Consider the following 6,207-nt stretch of genomic DNA (forward strand, 5'->3'; position numbering starts at 1 on the left):
GGGGTATCGAGGTTACTTAAAAATAAGAAACATCTTTGCAGCGCCTGGGTGGCTCAGCCAGTTGAGTGTCGGACTTGATCTCGACTCAGGTCATGATCTCACAGTTTGTGAGATCCAGCCCACGTCTGGCTGTGTGCTGATAGTGTGGAGCCTGCTTGGGATTCTCTCTCCCTCTCTCTCTGCCCCTCCCCCACTCGTGCATGCTCTCTCTTTCCCTCGAAATAAAGAAATAAACCTAAAAAAATTTTAAAAACATCTTTAAAAATACATATCCTAAGGAATGAAGTGTGTATAAAGTACTTTGCTACATTCTGAGATACCATGGTTGTCTTTTTTAAAAGCACTTGTGTGTTAAGATCTCATTTAATCCCCCCCCACACCCCTTTTTATGGAAAAGAAAGACTAGTAGACAAGCCGGGGTTATTCAGACTAGGGTGTCTGGGGAATATTTTCCTGGAAATGAACGAAATGAGCCTGTCTCTTTACAGAGGACAACTGACAGTATTTGTTAGCAATGATAAAAATACACACTTTCAGCCAAAAATTTGAATTTTGGAAAACTTGTTTCTGGCCACTGTGAGCTTGACAGCTTCTCAGTCCTTCAAGAATTTTCCAATGAGATTTGTGGTAATATTTAACAAATGAGATTTTTTGATATTGTATAATGAAAAGAGCCAACATTTGGAAAATCTGCATAAGCTAGTGAACCAATATTTTCCAAAAGACTGCTGTGTTTCATTACCAAATCATTTCATTCTCTGCTTTTCTGCATCTTCAACTTGAAAAAAATATTTATTTGCTGCAAGGCGTTTATCTTGTAAGAAAGCTAGATCATTAGAGATAAAGTTATTTCGGGTCAGGGCAACAATTCCCAGCATGTGCAGCTCCATAGAACTTTTACTTGCCTTTTTCTCCCAAATCTTATAGTGCATCTTCCTTTCCCCCCACTTCCCTTTTTTCCCCATTTCCTGCTTCCTGCCTGTGCCCCAAGCCAAAATGACAGGTGCATCTGAGGGTTGTTACTGTTGCTTGTGCGTGTGCACTCACACATGCACACGCCTGTGTGGGGGGGATGTAGCAGTTGGGAGGTAAAAAAATAATGGTGTTTTGTCTTTCCCCCATTTGTTGGCATTAATACAACTCCTCTCCTTTGTTCTATTAAGAGAGAAACTTGGAGGGGTGCCTGGGTGGCTCGGTTGGTTAAATGTCTGACTTCAGCTGAGGTCATGATCTCGCAGTCCGTGAGTTCGAGCCCCGCGTTGGGCTCTGTGCTGACAGCTCAGAGCCTGGAGCCTGTTTCGGATTCTGTGTCTCCCTCTCTCTCTGACCCTCCCCCATTCATGCTCTGTCTCTCTCTGTCTCAAAAATAAATAAACGTTAAAAAAAAAAAAGAGAGAGAACCTTGGAGGTCAGAGAAGAAATGTGATCATGGAGCCTTTCCCCAAATGTCTTAGGCAGAGGTATTTGGGATATCATAGAGACCTTTTAGAATAAGGAAGAAAAGAGGCAGCTATACCTCTAGAAATACAAAGCCAAGGTTATTATTTTTCAAGGAGTGGGCCGGTGTCAAAGTCGCAGGAGAACACACGTTCTTCCCATAGCTTGACTGGGAGACCTTGGAAGGGCAATAAATTCTTGTGGTTCCAAGTCATGTTCACCTTCTAGGAATTTAGGGAGAAAAACTGGTCACAGCATGGTAGGTGGGGGAGAATTTGAACTTCAGTTGAAGCACCCACTATTTCTTGCCTCCTCCTGAGTCAGAATTAACGTTCACCTCCCCTCCTTCCCACAAGGGGAGTCAGCAGAAGTGTGAGCTTGAGTTCATCACCGTGAGCCTGTCATGGGTGGTGTTTAGGCCCAGGCAAGACAAAAATCAACACCCCTGGTGCAGGACCCATGTCTGATGCAGCATCCTCAGCAACTTCTCAGAGACCTGTTGAGTTGCCCTTGTGGATGTTAATAACTGCAACACGTAATAGCTATTGAACACTCACTGTGCACCTGGAATGCTTATTTTATTAATCTCACAATAATCCTGTAAGGTTGTCATCCTGTGGCAGGGACTGGCTGGCTTCTCCTTGTGGGCACACAGCTAACCTCTACTTCCCAGACTCATTTGCAGTTAAGGATGGTGATGTGACTGAGTTTTGAGTGTTGGTCAAAGGCTTGTTAGTGAAGGTGTTATTTGTTACTTCTAGGCCTGGCCTACACACTCCTCCCTCAACTCCGACCCTCCATGTTCTTTTCTCCTTCTCTGTCTTGTGAAGGCAAGCATGGAACTATACGCTAGAAGGAATCTGACTTTTAAAAAATTTTTTTAAATGTTTATTTATTTTTGAGAGAGAGAGAGCATGAGCAGGGGAGGGGCCGAGAGAGAGGGAGACACAGAATCGGAAGCAGGCTCCAGGCTCTGAGCTGTCGGCACAGAGCCCGACGCGGCACTCGAACTCACGGACCGCGAGACCATGACCTGGGCCGAAGTCAGATGCTTAACCCACTGAGCCACCCAGGCGCCCCAGAGGAGTCTGACTTTTGAATCACATCCTGGAGGACAACCACCACTCCGTGATACCCATTTTGAACTTCAAACAAATACATGTTTACTATGTGAAGCCAGTGAGAGTTTTGGAGTTTACTTATTATAGCAACTTTTGGTACTCACATTAATACTCACCCCCATTTTAGAGGTGAAAAAACTGAGCCTCAGCACATTTTATTTGTCCAAGGTCTTGCAAGCAATATGAAATCTACATAAGCTTGAATTGTGTGTGTTTTCTTGGGAATGAAGTGGCAAGAATGTCAGTCAGGTAGTGGTGGGAAGTGTGTGTGTGTGTGTGTGTGTGTGCGTGTGTGTGTGTGTGTAGTACAGTTCTACCAGTGTGTGTGGGCTCTGGGGTCCCCAAAGTCCCTCTCAATCTCCAGCAGGAGTGAGAAACGTGAGTTTCAGAGACCACACTGTGCCCTAGGCAAGGGGTTCAGGCTGCACCAGGCACTTCTGCCTCTGGGCATGGCTGAGCGAGAAGCGGTGACCCCAAAAGCAACTGAAACTTCATCCCCCATGTGGCTGCTGCTGTGTGGCTGACTGACAGGATCCCAGCCCTTATCTGAGATGTAGGGGGCCTGGTCAAGGACCACGCTGACCTGCAGGAGAATGTAACACTGTTAAGATGTCTGCCTTTCCCAGGAGTATCACTTTCAGGAGGCTGGCAGGATGTGGAAGGAAACAATCTTGGCACTTACCTGGCCCTGCCCTCACCCTGCTGTGTGGAATTTCCACCGGAGCAGGCAGAAAACCAGCACCCACCGCCTTCCCGCCCCACCGTCCACTTACCAAGTTACCAAGGCTGCCCTGCCTTTTTTCTCATAACTGTGTCAGCATGCAACCGTGAGTTTGTGAGGAGAGAAGTAACTTGAGGGGGTCACATAGCTTGCTAGTGGCATATTTGAGCTGCTCCCGTATGCTCAGCATTGTCTCATTGTTGCAGGATCGTGTTCCCAAGGAGACAACTGAGACTCTGAGGCCTTCCTGAGAAAAATTTATTGGATAGTCCCTTGGGAACATACCCGTAAGGGAGCGAAAGAGGCATGGCTGGGCAGAAGGAGAAGTTGAACGGTGATTTAGTTGCAATGGAGACCCCAGCTGATCCCACAGGGAGCACTCAAACTGAGGGGGCCCTCCAGAGATGTTCCACATTGAGGCAAGAGGGCTGAGGCTTTGTATTCCCACGTGGCCTGGGAGTTGTAAGCCGGCTGCTCCTGGTGGGGGTGTCATATCCTGGGGGTGAGGCAGCTCCCTTTGGCATGAGGCTGGTTCTAGGGAGGGGCTGTACTGTGAACTGGGGGAACAGGTGCCCCATTCCTAGATCATGGAGGGGATCTGGACGGAAGACTGCAGCATTTGCTACACTCATTTATACACACAGAAATTCTGAGATTGTGGATGGTGGAAATTAAAGCTTAGGGAAATTATGTCACTTGGGGTCACATAGCCACTAAGTGAACTAGAGAAATGTACGTCTCTAGTCTCAGACTTTTATCTCCAAGTCTCAAAGTGGTTGGGAACCACAACAGAGAGGGCAGACAAGATCTTGAGACTGATGGTCTTCCCAGTTTAGGGAAGTGGCCCGAGTGAATGCCTGGCCAGGGCTGAGTTGACCCCTGGAGTGTATGCTGGAAAAGGAGAGAAAAATTAGTGGGGCCAAGGGTAGGCAATGAAGGACTTGGTAGTGAGGGCAAAGGATGGGACAGGAAAGCTTGGTGCTGATTTCGAGAGAGCCTGGTCTCCCAGGAGGAGCTGAGGAAGCCCTGTGACCACTGAGAAATTCAGTTCTCTGTGGTCAGGGTCTTGGGAGCAACTGTGGGTGAGGTGGAGAGGAGGGGCCATCCTAAAAGTTCCCGAAGAACACTTCCTTCCCGCCAGTAGACCCTCCCTCCACTGCCCTCATGGATATAAATGCCTTAAATGATGGATGACATATAAGCAGGTGGCCCTAGCACCTAGGAGGCATATATCCTGCCAGGAAAAAAAATGTGAAAGAATTAGAAATGGGCAAAAAAGATGACTGGGTGTCTTGTCTGGTACCCTTTCTGGTTATCTGCATCTTTCATTGCTTTGAAGCTTTTTTGTCCCTTTGTAGAAAAGTGATAGTAATGCAAATGATCCTTGCCCATAGAGATGCAAATGAAGTTTGTCCAGTGGAGATGCAGTTGGTTATTGCACTGCGGATGTTGGCTAGGCTTGCATTTATTTATAAATTCATCTCAGCATTCCAACTGCCTTGCTGTGTGTGCTCTTTGAATGCTCTTGATCTGGTTGTTAACACCTTATGGTTCTCGCTCGTATTAATGATGAAATAAATTTTTGACACGTGCTCATTAAAACAACAAAACAAAAAAGGGAAAACCCTTCCAGCTCCCCTTCCTCTGAGTTGCCCTAAAACTGGGGAAAGTTAAGCTACACCCTACAGAGACCTCTGGAGACTACTGGATGGGGTTGGTGCTGAGGGTGTGGTGGGAACTCAGCACCCTCATGTCAATTAGAGAAGGTGTGTGTGTGTCTCCGTTTGTCTTGTTTCCCACAGAGGGCATCCTCATGAGATTTTATTGGAACCAAAGTGGCATGGGTTGAATGGTGTCCGTCTAAAAGATGTTGAAGTCCTACTGCCCAGTACCTATTGAATGTGCCTTTGTTGGAAATAGGGTCTTTGAAGATGTTCAAGTTAGGATGAGTCATTAGGGTGGGCTTTAATCCAATGTGACTGTACCCTTGTAAAAGGGACATTTGAACACAGAGATAGACACACATATAGGGAGAATGCCATATGAAACAGGCAGAGATTGGGCTGATGGCATCTACGAGCTGAGGAATGTCAGAGGTTGCCTGCAAACTACCATGAGCTAGATGAGAGGCATGGAGAAGATTCTCCCTCACAGCCCTTAGAAAGAACCAAGTGCCAACACCTTGACCTTGGACTTCCAAGCCTTCGGAACAGTGAGGCAATACATTTCTGTTGTTTAAGCCACCCAATTGTTGTACTTTGTTATGGCAACTCTGGGAAACTAACACACAAGTCTTCTTTCGCTACATGTGGTGTGAACCACCAGATTTTGGCTTGCTACCCCCTCTTCGCTGTGAGAAGTGGAATTAGGACTGTAGAGTGTTATAGGATCTCAAGTACCTTAAATACAGCCACCGTTCAAGTGGGGAGGCACTTCATCTTTTTGGTTGTAAAATTCTTCAGGAAAATATGAAATCTAAAATAGCACGCTCAGCTGCAGTTTGACATTGTGTAATTACAGCCCTCCTGTTTGTTGTAGGCAAAAGAAGAGACCCTCCCTGTGTCTTAACAAAAGGAACAGATTGTTGCCTGAATGGCACCCTCTTACTGTGTCCTCAATTTCCCAATCAGAACTGTCAGATGTTGCACTTAATTAAGCCGTCTTCCCAGCCTCCTGGCATCCGACAGGTTCCCATAGTAATTACTGAGGTTTCCAAGTAGGGCTGGCTTTCCTGTGTTTCTGCACACTCTCATGGCAGGCAGGGGTGGCTTGGGCTTGAAGTGGGAACGTCCCATGCGGCTTGCAAGGGGTGTCTGGCTGTTCTCTAGGAGCTGGGGGCTGTGGGAGGAGGGTAAGTGGGTAGTGAACCTGGGGAGTCAGTCTCGTGGTTTTCTTAGGCTGAAGAGTTGCCAGCTGGTCAGTTCTCCT

This window comes from Panthera onca, chromosome D4, assembly GCF_046562875.1.
Source record: "Panthera onca isolate mPanOnc1 chromosome D4, mPanOnc1 haplotype 2, whole genome shotgun sequence".
NCBI lineage: Eukaryota > Metazoa > Chordata > Mammalia > Carnivora > Felidae > Panthera > Panthera onca.